General features: G+C 48.2%; 27 non-coding genes and 3 pseudogenes across 27 annotated transcripts; all 30 read right to left on the bottom strand.

Moving 5' to 3' along the window:
• Positions 1–181: 181 nt before the first annotated feature.
• On the bottom strand, positions 182–300 carry LOC118346573 (annotated as a pseudogene).
• A 190-nt stretch (positions 301–490) lies between these two features.
• Positions 491–609, bottom strand: LOC118346566. The gene has a single exon (XR_004799863.1). It is a non-coding gene; the product is annotated as a 5S ribosomal RNA (ribosomal RNA).
• A 504-nt stretch (positions 610–1,113) lies between these two features.
• On the bottom strand, positions 1,114–1,232 carry LOC118346547. Its single transcript, XR_004799844.1, has one exon. It is a non-coding gene; the product is annotated as a 5S ribosomal RNA (ribosomal RNA).
• A 189-nt stretch (positions 1,233–1,421) lies between these two features.
• Positions 1,422–1,540, bottom strand: LOC118346570. Its single transcript, XR_004799867.1, has one exon. It is a non-coding gene; the product is annotated as a 5S ribosomal RNA (ribosomal RNA).
• A 190-nt stretch (positions 1,541–1,730) lies between these two features.
• On the bottom strand, positions 1,731–1,849 carry LOC118346575. The gene has a single exon (XR_004799869.1). It is a non-coding gene; the product is annotated as a 5S ribosomal RNA (ribosomal RNA).
• Positions 1,850–2,039: 190 nt separating this feature from the next.
• LOC118346562 lies at positions 2,040–2,158 on the bottom strand. Its single transcript, XR_004799859.1, has one exon. It is a non-coding gene; the product is annotated as a 5S ribosomal RNA (ribosomal RNA).
• Positions 2,159–2,646: 488 nt separating this feature from the next.
• On the bottom strand, positions 2,647–2,765 carry LOC118346563. The gene has a single exon (XR_004799860.1). It is a non-coding gene; the product is annotated as a 5S ribosomal RNA (ribosomal RNA).
• Positions 2,766–2,955: 190 nt separating this feature from the next.
• On the bottom strand, positions 2,956–3,074 carry LOC118346558. Its single transcript, XR_004799855.1, has one exon. It is a non-coding gene; the product is annotated as a 5S ribosomal RNA (ribosomal RNA).
• Positions 3,075–3,264: 190 nt separating this feature from the next.
• On the bottom strand, positions 3,265–3,382 carry LOC118346553. Its single transcript, XR_004799850.1, has one exon. It is a non-coding gene; the product is annotated as a 5S ribosomal RNA (ribosomal RNA).
• A 492-nt stretch (positions 3,383–3,874) lies between these two features.
• LOC118346568 lies at positions 3,875–3,993 on the bottom strand. The gene has a single exon (XR_004799865.1). It is a non-coding gene; the product is annotated as a 5S ribosomal RNA (ribosomal RNA).
• Positions 3,994–4,183: 190 nt separating this feature from the next.
• LOC118346561 lies at positions 4,184–4,302 on the bottom strand. The gene has a single exon (XR_004799858.1). It is a non-coding gene; the product is annotated as a 5S ribosomal RNA (ribosomal RNA).
• A 190-nt stretch (positions 4,303–4,492) lies between these two features.
• Positions 4,493–4,611, bottom strand: LOC118346565. The gene has a single exon (XR_004799862.1). It is a non-coding gene; the product is annotated as a 5S ribosomal RNA (ribosomal RNA).
• A 190-nt stretch (positions 4,612–4,801) lies between these two features.
• Positions 4,802–4,920, bottom strand: LOC118346559. Its single transcript, XR_004799856.1, has one exon. It is a non-coding gene; the product is annotated as a 5S ribosomal RNA (ribosomal RNA).
• Positions 4,921–5,110: 190 nt separating this feature from the next.
• LOC118346556 lies at positions 5,111–5,229 on the bottom strand. The gene has a single exon (XR_004799853.1). It is a non-coding gene; the product is annotated as a 5S ribosomal RNA (ribosomal RNA).
• Positions 5,230–5,420: 191 nt separating this feature from the next.
• LOC118346574 lies at positions 5,421–5,539 on the bottom strand. Its single transcript, XR_004799868.1, has one exon. It is a non-coding gene; the product is annotated as a 5S ribosomal RNA (ribosomal RNA).
• Positions 5,540–5,729: 190 nt separating this feature from the next.
• Positions 5,730–5,848, bottom strand: LOC118346569. The gene has a single exon (XR_004799866.1). It is a non-coding gene; the product is annotated as a 5S ribosomal RNA (ribosomal RNA).
• A 190-nt stretch (positions 5,849–6,038) lies between these two features.
• On the bottom strand, positions 6,039–6,157 carry LOC118346555. The gene has a single exon (XR_004799852.1). It is a non-coding gene; the product is annotated as a 5S ribosomal RNA (ribosomal RNA).
• Positions 6,158–6,347: 190 nt separating this feature from the next.
• Positions 6,348–6,466, bottom strand: LOC118346557. The gene has a single exon (XR_004799854.1). It is a non-coding gene; the product is annotated as a 5S ribosomal RNA (ribosomal RNA).
• Positions 6,467–6,655: 189 nt separating this feature from the next.
• Positions 6,656–6,774, bottom strand: LOC118346571 (annotated as a pseudogene).
• Positions 6,775–6,965: 191 nt separating this feature from the next.
• On the bottom strand, positions 6,966–7,084 carry LOC118346549. The gene has a single exon (XR_004799846.1). It is a non-coding gene; the product is annotated as a 5S ribosomal RNA (ribosomal RNA).
• A 189-nt stretch (positions 7,085–7,273) lies between these two features.
• LOC118346572 lies at positions 7,274–7,392 on the bottom strand (annotated as a pseudogene).
• Positions 7,393–7,582: 190 nt separating this feature from the next.
• LOC118346552 lies at positions 7,583–7,700 on the bottom strand. The gene has a single exon (XR_004799849.1). It is a non-coding gene; the product is annotated as a 5S ribosomal RNA (ribosomal RNA).
• Positions 7,701–7,890: 190 nt separating this feature from the next.
• Positions 7,891–8,009, bottom strand: LOC118346560. Its single transcript, XR_004799857.1, has one exon. It is a non-coding gene; the product is annotated as a 5S ribosomal RNA (ribosomal RNA).
• A 190-nt stretch (positions 8,010–8,199) lies between these two features.
• Positions 8,200–8,318, bottom strand: LOC118346548. Its single transcript, XR_004799845.1, has one exon. It is a non-coding gene; the product is annotated as a 5S ribosomal RNA (ribosomal RNA).
• A 190-nt stretch (positions 8,319–8,508) lies between these two features.
• LOC118346551 lies at positions 8,509–8,627 on the bottom strand. Its single transcript, XR_004799848.1, has one exon. It is a non-coding gene; the product is annotated as a 5S ribosomal RNA (ribosomal RNA).
• A 190-nt stretch (positions 8,628–8,817) lies between these two features.
• LOC118346550 lies at positions 8,818–8,936 on the bottom strand. Its single transcript, XR_004799847.1, has one exon. It is a non-coding gene; the product is annotated as a 5S ribosomal RNA (ribosomal RNA).
• Positions 8,937–9,110: 174 nt separating this feature from the next.
• On the bottom strand, positions 9,111–9,231 carry LOC118346564. Its single transcript, XR_004799861.1, has one exon. It is a non-coding gene; the product is annotated as a 5S ribosomal RNA (ribosomal RNA).
• Positions 9,232–9,421: 190 nt separating this feature from the next.
• LOC118346567 lies at positions 9,422–9,540 on the bottom strand. Its single transcript, XR_004799864.1, has one exon. It is a non-coding gene; the product is annotated as a 5S ribosomal RNA (ribosomal RNA).
• Positions 9,541–9,730: 190 nt separating this feature from the next.
• Positions 9,731–9,849, bottom strand: LOC118346546. The gene has a single exon (XR_004799843.1). It is a non-coding gene; the product is annotated as a 5S ribosomal RNA (ribosomal RNA).
• A 189-nt stretch (positions 9,850–10,038) lies between these two features.
• On the bottom strand, positions 10,039–10,157 carry LOC118346554. The gene has a single exon (XR_004799851.1). It is a non-coding gene; the product is annotated as a 5S ribosomal RNA (ribosomal RNA).
• Positions 10,158–10,281: the final 124 nt, after the last annotated feature.

The following is a 10,281-nucleotide window of genomic DNA, read 5'->3' as shown; positions in this document are numbered from 1 at the left end:
TTATTAAAAATTCATATAATCCTAGGGCGACCTACATGCGTATTTCTGATCCCAATGCGAACCGGCGATCTGATCGAAACACTTGGCTACGCGATGGACAGGGCGCGATTTTTCGAAAAATCCACTTGTCAATTGGTCCTTCTTGTCAATTCCTCTCGCAAGGCGGAAAAAACAAAAACGAGGGGTACACCACGAGGACTTCCGAGGAGGTCACCTATCCTAGTACTACTCTCGCCCAAGCACGGTTAACTGCGGAATTCTAATGGTATCCGGTGCATTAGGGCTGGTATGATCGCACCCATCAAACTAATTATTTAAAATTCTCATAATTCTAGTGCGACGTACTAGCGTATTTCCGATCCCAATGCGAACCGGCGATCTGATCGAAACCCTTGGCTACGAGCTGGGCAGGGTGTGATTTTCCTAAAAATCCACTCCCAGGTTGTCCTTCTTGTAAATTCGCCTCGTAAGGCGGAAAAAACAAAAACGAGGGGTGCAACATGAGGACTTCCCAGGAGGTCACCCATCCTAGTACTACTCTCGCCCAAGCACGGTAAAATGCGGAGTTCAAATGGGATCCAGTGCATTAGTGCTGGTATGATCGTACCCGTCAAACTAATTATTTAAAATTCATATAATCCAAGTACGACGTACTAGCGTATTTCCGATCCCAATGCGAACCGGCGATCTGATCGAAACCAATAGCTATGCGATGGGCAGGGCGCGATTTTCCTAAGAATCCACTCCCTAGTTGTCCTTATTGTCAATGCCTCTCCCAAGGCGGAAAATACAAAAACGAGGGGTGCAACACGAGGACTTCCCAGGAGGTCACCCATCCTAGTACTACTCTCGCCCAAGCACGATTAAATGCGGAGTTGAATTGGATTCGCCGGTGGTATTAGTGTTGTAGATTGCACTGCTAAATCTAATGATGAAATTATATATCTTAGTGTGCGAGCCGGGATTGCGCCTTTCCGACCTTACAAATGCGAACCGGCGATCTGATCGAAACCCATAGCTACGCGATGGGCAGGGCGCGATTTTCCTAAAAATCCTCTCCCGAGTTGTCCTTCTTGTCAATTCCTCTAACAAGGGGGAAAAAACAAAAAACGAGGGGTGCAACACGAGGACTTCCCAGGAGGTGACCCATCCTAGTACTACTCTCGCCCAAGCACGCTTAACTGCGGAGTTCTGATGGGTTTCGGTGCATTTGTGCTGGTATGATCGCACCCATCAAACCAATTATTTAAAATTCATATAATCCTAGGGCGACTACTAGCGTATTTCCGATCCCAATGCGAACCGGCGATGTGATCGAAACCCTTGGCTACGCGCTGGGCAGGGCGCGATTTTCCTAAAAATCCACTCCCAAGTTGTCCTTCTTGTAAATTCGCCTCGTAAGGCGGAAAAAACAAAAACGAGGGGTGCAACATGAGGACTTCCCAGGAGGTCACCCATCCTAGTACAACTCTCGCCCAAGCACGATTAAATGCGGAGTTGAAATGGGATCCGGTGCATTAGTGCTGGTATGATCGCATCCGTCAAACTAATTATTTAAAGTTCATATAATCCTAGTGCGACGTACTAGCGTCTTTCCGATCCAAATGCGAACCGGCGATCTGATCGAAACCCATAGCTACGCGATGGGCAGGGCGCGATTTTCCTAAAAATCCACTCCCGAGTTGTCCTTCTTGTCAATTCCTCTCACAAGGCGGAAAAAACAAAAACGAGGGGTGCAACACGAGGACTTCCCAGGAGGTGACCCATCCTAGTACTACTCTCGCCCAAGCACGCTTAACTGCGGAGTTCTGATGGGTTTCGGTGCATTTGTGCTGGTATGATCGCACCCATCAAACCAATTATTTAAAATTCATATAATCCTAGGGCGACCTACTAGCGTATTTCCGATCCCAATGCGAACCGGTGATCTGATCGAAACCCTTGGCTACGCGATGGGCAGGGCGCGATTTTCCTAAAAATCCACTCCCAAGTTGTCCTTCTTGTAAATTCCTCTCGCAATGCGGAAAAAACAAAAACGAGGGGTGCAACACGACGACATCCGAGGAGGTCCCCCATCCTAGTACTACTCTCGCCCAAGCAAGCTTGACTGCAGAGTTCTGATGGGATCCGGTGCATTAGTGCTGGTATGATCGCACCCATCAAACTAATTATTTAAAATTCATATAATCCTAGGGCGACCTACATGCGTATTTCTGATCCCAATGCGAACCGGCGATCTGATCGAAACCGTTGGCTACGCGATGGGCAGGGCGCGATTTTTCGAAAAATCCACTTCCGAGTGGTCCTTCTTGTCAATTCCTCTCGCAAGGCGGAAAAAACAAAAACGAGGGGTGCACCACGAGGACTTCCCAGGAGGTCACCCATCCCAGTACTACTTCGCCACCCGCTAACGCGAATTTACCTGGTACCGGCATTAGGGCTGGTATGATCGCACCCATCAAACTAATTATTTAAAATTCTCATAATCCTAGTGCGACGTACTAGCGTATTTCCGATCCCAATGCGAACCGGCGATCTGATCGAAACCCTTGGCTACGCGCTGGGCAGGGTGTGATTTTCCTAAAAATCCACTCCCAGGTTGTCTTCTTGTAAATTCGCCTCGTAAGGCGGAAAAAACAAAAACGAGGGGTGCAACATGAGGACTTCCTAGGAGGTCACCCATCCTAGTACTACTCTCGCCCAAGCACGGTAAAATGCGGAGTTCAAATGGGATCCAGTGCATTAGTGCTGGTATGATCGCACCCGTCAAACTAATTATTTAAAATTCATATAATCCAAGTACGACGTACTAGCGTATTTCTGATCCCAATGCGAACCGGCGATCTGATCGAAACCAATAGCTATGCGATGGGCAGGGCGCGATTTTCCTAAGAATCCACTCCCTAGTTGTCCTTATTGTCAATGCCTCCCCCAAGGCGGAAAATACAAAAACGAGGGGTGCAACACGAGGACTTCCCAGGAGGTCACCCATCCTAGTACTACTCTCGCCCAAGCACGATTAAATGCGGAGTTGAATTGGGATCCGGTGCATTAGTGCTGGTATGATCGCACCCGTCAAACTAATTATTTAAAATTCATATAATCCTAGTGCGACGTACTAGCGTCTTTCCGATCCAAATGCGAACCGGCGATCTGATCGAAACCCATAGCTACGCGATGGGCAGGGCGCGATTTTCATAAAAATCCACTCCCGAGTTGTCCTTCTTGTCAATTCCTCTCACTGGGCGGAAAAAACAAAAACGAGGGGTGCAACACGAGGACTTCCCAGGAGGTCACCATCCTAGTACTACTCTCGCCCTAGCACGCTTAACTGCGGAGTTCTGATGGGTTTCGGTGCATTTGTGCTGGTATGATCGCACCCATCAAACCAATTATTTAAAATTCATATAATCCTAGGGCGACCTACTAGCGTATTTCCGATCCCAATGCGAACCGGCGATGTGATCGAAACCCTTGGCTACGCGCTGGGCAGGGCGCGATTTTCCTAAAAATCCACTCCCAAGTTGTGCTTCTTGTAAATTCCTCTCGCAATGCGGAAAAAACAAAAACGAGGGGTGCAACACGAGGACTTCCCAGGAGGTCACCCATCCTAGTACTACTCTCGCTTAAACGCGATTAAATCTTGGTGTGGTCCGATTACGTAGTCTTTGTATGATGTCATCAGTCAAACTAATTATTTAAAGTTCATATAATCCTAGTGCGACGTACTAGCGTCTTTCCGATCCAAATGCGAACCGGCGATCTGATCGAAACCCATAGCTACGCGATGGGCAGGGCGCGATTTTCCTAAAAATCCACTCCCGAGTTGTCCTTCTTGTCAATTCCTCTCACAAGGAGGAAAAAACAAAAACGAGGGGTGCAACACGAGGACTTCCCAGGAGGTGACCCATCCTAGTACTACTCTCGCCCAAGCACGCTTAACTGCGGAGTTCTGATGGGTTCCGATGCATTTGTGCTGGTATGATCGCACCCATCAAACCAATTATTTAAAATTCATATAATCCTAGGGCGACCTACTAGCGTATTTCCGATCCCAATGCGAACCGGTGATCTGATCGAAACCCTTGGCTACGCGATGGGCAGGGCGCGATTTTCCTAAAAATCCACTCCCAAGTTGTCCTTCTTGTAAATTCCTCTCGCAATGCGGAAAAAACAAAAACGAGGGGTGCAACACGACGACATCCGAGGAGGTCCCCCATCCTAGTACTACTCTCGCCCAAGCAAGCTTGACTGCAGAGTTCTGATGGGATCCGGTGCATTAGTGCTGGTATGATCGCACCCATCAAACTAATTATTTAAAATTCATATAATCCTAGGGCGACCTACATGCGTATTTCTGATCCCAATGCGAACCGGCGATCTGATCGAAACCCTTGGCTACGCGGTGGGCAGGGCGCGATTTTTCAAAAAATCGACTTCCGAGTGGTCCTTCTTGTCAATTCCTCTCGCAAGGCGGAAAAAACAAAAACGAGGGGTGCACCACGAGGACTTCCCAGGAGGTCACCCATCCTAGTACTACTCTCGCCCAAGCACGGTTAACTGCGGAATTCTAATGGTATTCGGTGCATTAGGGCTGGTATGATCGCACCCATCAAACTAATTATTTAAAATTCTCATAATCCTAGTGCGACGTACTAGCGTATTTCCGATCCCAATGCGAACCGGCGATCTGATCGAAACCCTTGGCTACGCGCTGGGCAGGGTGTGATTTTCCAAAAAATCCACTCCCAGGTTGTCCTTCTTGTAAATTCGCCTCGTAAGGCGGAAAAAACAAAAACGAGGGGTGCAACATGAGGACTTCCCAGGAGGTCACCCATCCTAGTACTACTCTCGCCCAAGCACGGTAAAATGCGGAGTTCAAATGGGATCCAGTGCATTAGTGCTGGTATGATCGCACCCGTCAAACTAATTATTTAAAATTCATATAATCCAAGTACGACGTACTAGCGTATTTCCGATCCCAATGCGAACCGGCGATCTGATCGAAACCAATAGCTATGCGATGGGCAGGGCGCGATTTTCCTAAGAATCCACTCCCTAGTTGTCCTTATTGTCAATGCCTCCCCCAAGGCGGAAAATACAAAAACGAGGGGTGCAACACGAGGACTTCCCAGGAGGTCACCCATCCTAGTACTACTCTCGCCCAAGCACGATTAAATGCGGAGTTGAATTGGGATCCGGTGCATTAGTGCTGGTATGATCGCACCCGTCAAACTAATTATTTAAAATTCATATAATCCTAGTGCGACGTACTAGCGTCTTTCCGATCCAAATGCGAACCGGCGATCTGATCGAAACCCATAGCTACGCGATGGGCAGGGCGCGATTTTCCTAAAAATCCTCTCCCGAGTTGTCCTTCTTGTCAATTCCTCTAACAAGGGGGAAAAAACAAAAAACGAGGGGTGCAACACGAGGACTTCCCAGGAGGTGACCCATCCTAGTACTACTCTCGCCCAAGCACGCTTAACTGCGGAGTTCTGATGGGTTTCGGTGCATTTGTGCTGGTATGATCGCACCCATCAAACCAATTATTTAAAATTCATATAATCCTAGGGCGACTTACTAGCGTATTTCCGATCCCAATGCGAACCGGCGATGTGATCGAAACCCTTGGCTACGCGCTGGGCAGGGCGCGATTTTCCTAAAAATCCACTCCCAAGTTGTCCTTCTTGTAAATTCGCCTCGTAAGGCGGAAAAAACAAAAACGAGGGGTGCAACATGAGGACTTCCCAGGAGGTCACCCATCCTAGTACAACTCTCGCCCAAGCACGATTAAATGCGGAGTTGAAATGGGATCCGGTGCATTAGTGCTGGTATGATCGCATCCGTCAAACTAATTATTTAAAGTTCATATAATCCTAGTGCGACGTACTAGCGTCTTTCCGATCCAAATGCGAACCGGCGATCTGATCGAAACCCATAGCTACGCGATCGGCAGGGCGCGATTTTCCTAAAAATCCACTCCCGAGTTGTCCTTCTTGTCAATTCCTCTCACAAGGCGGAAAAAACAAAAACGAGGGGTGCAACACGAGGACTTCCCAGGAGGTCACCCATCCTAGTACTACTCTCGCCCAAGCACGATTAAATGCGGAGTTGAAATGGGATCCGGTGCATTAGTGCTGGTATGATCGCACCCGTCAAACTAATTATTTAAAATTCATATAATCCTAGTGCGACGTACTAGCGTCTTTCCGATCCAAATGCGAACCGGCGATCTGATCGAAACCCATAGCTACGCGATGGGCAGGGCGCGATTTTCCTAAAAATCCACTCCCGAGTTGTCCTTCTTGTCAATTCCTCTCCCAAGGCGGAAAAAACAAAAACGAGGGGTGCAACACGAGGACTTCCCAGGAGGTGACCCATCCTAGTACTACTCTCGCCCAAGCACGCTTAACTGCGGAGTTCTGATGGGTTCCGGTGCATTTGTGCTGGTATGATCGCACCCATCAAACCAATTATTTAAAATTCATATAATCCTAGGGCGACCTACTAGCGTATTTCCGATCCAATGCAAACCGTTGATCTGATCGAAACCCTTGGCTACGCGTTGGGCAGGGCGCGATTTTCCTAAAAATCCACTCCCAAGTTGTCCTTCTTGTAAATTCCTCTCGCAAGGCGGAAAAAACAAAAACGAGGGGTGCAACACGAGGATTTCCCAGGAGGTCACCCATCCTGGTACTACCCTCGCCCAAGCAAGCTTGACTGCATAGTTCTGATGGAATCCGGTGCATTAGTGCTCGTATGATCGTACCCATGAAACTAATTATTTCAAATTCATATAATCCTAGGGCGACCTAGTAGCGTATTTCCGATCCCAATGCGAACCGGCGATCTGATCGAAACCCTTGGCTACGCGATGGGCAGGGCGCGATTTTTCGAAAAATCCACTTGTCAATTGGTCCTTCTTGTCAATTCCTCTCGCAAGGCGGAAAAAACAAAAACGAGGGGTGCACCACGAGGACTTCCCAGGAGGTCACCCATCCTAGTACTACTCTCGCCCAAGCACGGTTAACTGCGGAATTCTAATGGGATCCGGTGCATTAGTTCTGGTATGATCGCACCCATCAAACTAATTATTTAAAATTCATATAATCCTAGGCGACCTACTAGCGTATTTCCGATCCCAATGCGAACCGGCGATCTGATCGAAACCCTTGGCTACGCGCTGGGCAGGGCGCGATTTTCCTAAAATTCCACTCCCAAGTTGTCCTTCTTGTAAATTCGCCTCGTAAGGCGGAAAAAACAAAAACGAGGGGTGCAACATGAGGACTTCCCAGGAGGTCACCCATCCTAGTAAAACTCTCGCCCAAGCACGATTAAATGCGGAGTTGAAATGGGATCCGGTGCATTAGTGCTGGTATGATCGCACCCGTCAAACTAATTATTTAAAATTCATATAATCCTAGTGCGACGTACTAGCGTCTTTCCGATCCAAATGCGAACCGGCGATCTGATCGAAACCCATAGCTACGCGATGGGCAGGGCGCGATTTTCATAAAAATCCACTCCCGAGTTGTCCTTCTTGTCAATTCCTCTCACTGGGCGGAAAAAACAAAAACGAGGGGTGCAACACGAGGACTTCCCAGGAGGTCACCATCCTAGTACTACTCTCGCCCTAGCACGCTTAACTGCGGAGTTCTGATGGGTTTCGGTGCATTTGTGCTGGTATGATCGCACCCATCAAACCAATTATTTAAAATTCATATAATCCTAGGGCGACCTACTAGCGTATTTCCGATCCCAATGCGAACCGGTGATCTGATCGAAACCCTTGGCTACGCGATGGGCAGGGCACGATTTTCCAAAAAATCCACTCCCAAGTTGTCCTTCTTGTAAATTCCTCTCGCAATGCGGAAAAAACAAAAACGAGGGGTGCAACACGACGACATCCGAGGAGGTCCCCCATCCTAGTACTACTCTCGCCCAAGCAAGCTTGACTGCAGAGTTCTGATGGGATCCGGTGCATTAGTGCTGGTATGATCGCACCCATCAAACTAATTATTTAAAATTCATATAATCCTAGGGCGACCTACATGCGTATTTCTGATCCCAATGTGAACCGGCGATCTGATCGAAACCCTTGGCTACGCGGTGGGCAGGGCGCGATTTTTCAAAAAATCGACTTCCGAGTGGTCCTTCTTGTCAATTCCTCTCGCAAGGCGGAAAAAACAAACTCGAGGGGTGCACCACGAGGACTTCCCAGGAGGTCACCCATCCTAGTACTACTCTCGCCCAAGCATGGTTAACTGCGGAATTCTAATGGGATCCGGTGCATTAGTGCTGGTATGATCGCACCCATCAAACTAATTATTTAAAATTCATATAATCCTAGGGCGACCTACATGCGTATTTCTGATCCCAATGCGAACCGGCGATCTGATCGAAACCCTTGGCTACGCGGTGGGCAGGGCGCGATTTTTCAAAAAATCCACTTCCGAGTGGTCCTTCTTGTCAATTCCTCTCGCAAGGCGGAAAAAACAAAAACGAGGGGTGCACCACGAGGACTTCCCAGGAGGTCACCCATCCTAGTACTACTCTCGCCCAAGCACGGTTAACTGCGGAATTCTAATGGGATCCGGTGCATTAGTGCTGGGATGATCGCACTCATCAAACTAATTATTTAAAATTCTTATAATCCTAGTGCGACGTACTAGCGTCTTTCCCATGCAAATGCAAACCGGCGATCTGATCGAAAGCCATAGGTACGCGATGGGCAGGGCGCGATTTTCCTAAAAATCCACTCCCAAGTTGTCCTTCTTGTAAATTCCTCTCGCAAGGCGGAAAAAACAAAAACGAGGGGTGCACCACGAGGACTTCCCAGGAGGTCACCCATCCTAGTACTACTCTCGCCCAAGCACGGTTAACTGCAGAATTCTAATGGGATCCGGTGCATTTGTGCTGGTATGATCGCACCCATCAAACTAATTATTTAAAATTCATATAATCCTAGGCGATCTTCTAGCGTATTTCCAATCCCAATGCGAACCGGTGATCTGATCGAAACCCTTGGCTACGTGATGGGCAGGGCGCGATTTTCCTAAAAATCCACTCCCAAGTTGTCCTCTGTTACCTTCAGCAAAAAACAAAACGAGGTGCACCAATTTGAGACTTCCTAGGAGGTCACCCATCCTAGTACTACTCTCGCCCAAGCACGCTTAGCTGCGGAGTTCTGATGGGATCCGGTGCATTAGTGCTGGTATGATCGCAACCATCAAACCAATTATTTAAAATTCATATAATCCTAGGGCGACCGACTAGCGTATTTCCGATCCCAATGCGAACCGGCGATCTGATCGAAACCCTTGGCTACGCGCTGGGCAGGGCGCGATTTTTCTAAAAATCCACTCCCAAGTTGTCCTTCTTGTAAATTCGCCGAGTAAGGCGGAAAAAACAAAAACGAGGGGTGCAACACGAGGACTTCGCAGGAGGTCACCCATCCTAGTACTACTCTCTCCCAAGCACGGTAAAATGCGGAGTTCAAATGGGATCCGGTGCATTACTGCTGGTATGATCGCACCCGTCAAAGTAATTATTTAAAATTCATATAATCCTAGTGCGACGTACTAGCGCCTTTTCGATCCAAATGTGAACCGGCGATCTGATCGAAACCAATAGCTACGTGATGGGCAGGGCGCGATTTTCCTAAGAATCCACTCCCGAGTTGTCCTTATTGTCAATACCTCTCCCAAGGCGGAAAAACCAAAAACGAGGGGTGCAACACGAGGACTTCCCAGGAGGTGACCCATCCTAGTACTACTCTCGCCCAAGCACGCTTAACTGCGGAGTTCTGATGGGTTCCGGTGCATTTGTGCTGGTATGATCGCACCCATCAAACCAATTATTTAAAATTCATATAATCCTAGGGCGACCTACTAGCGTATTTCCGATCCCAATGGAAACCGGCGATCTGATCGAAACCCTTGGCTACACGATGGGCAGGGCGCAATGTTCCTAAAAATCCACTCCCGAGTGGTCCTTATTGTCAATTCCTCTCGCAAGGCGGAAAAAACAAAAAAGAGGGTGCAACACGAGGACTTCCCAGGAGGTCACCCATCCTAGTACTACTCTCGCCCAAGCACGGTAAAATGCGGAGTTCAAATGGGATCCGGTGCACTAGTGCTGGTATGATCGCACCCGTCAAACTAATTATTTAAAATTCATATAATCCAAGTGCGACGTACTAGCTTCTTTCCGATCCAACTGCGAACCGGCGATCTGATCGAAACCAATAGCTACGCGATGGGCAGGGCGCGATTTTCC

This window comes from Juglans regia, unplaced genomic scaffold, assembly GCF_001411555.2.
Source record: "Juglans regia cultivar Chandler unplaced genomic scaffold, Walnut 2.0 Scaffold_796, whole genome shotgun sequence".
Classification (NCBI taxonomy): Eukaryota; Viridiplantae; Streptophyta; class Magnoliopsida; order Fagales; family Juglandaceae; genus Juglans; species Juglans regia.
This window is presented reverse-complemented; position numbering and strand designations above follow the sequence as displayed.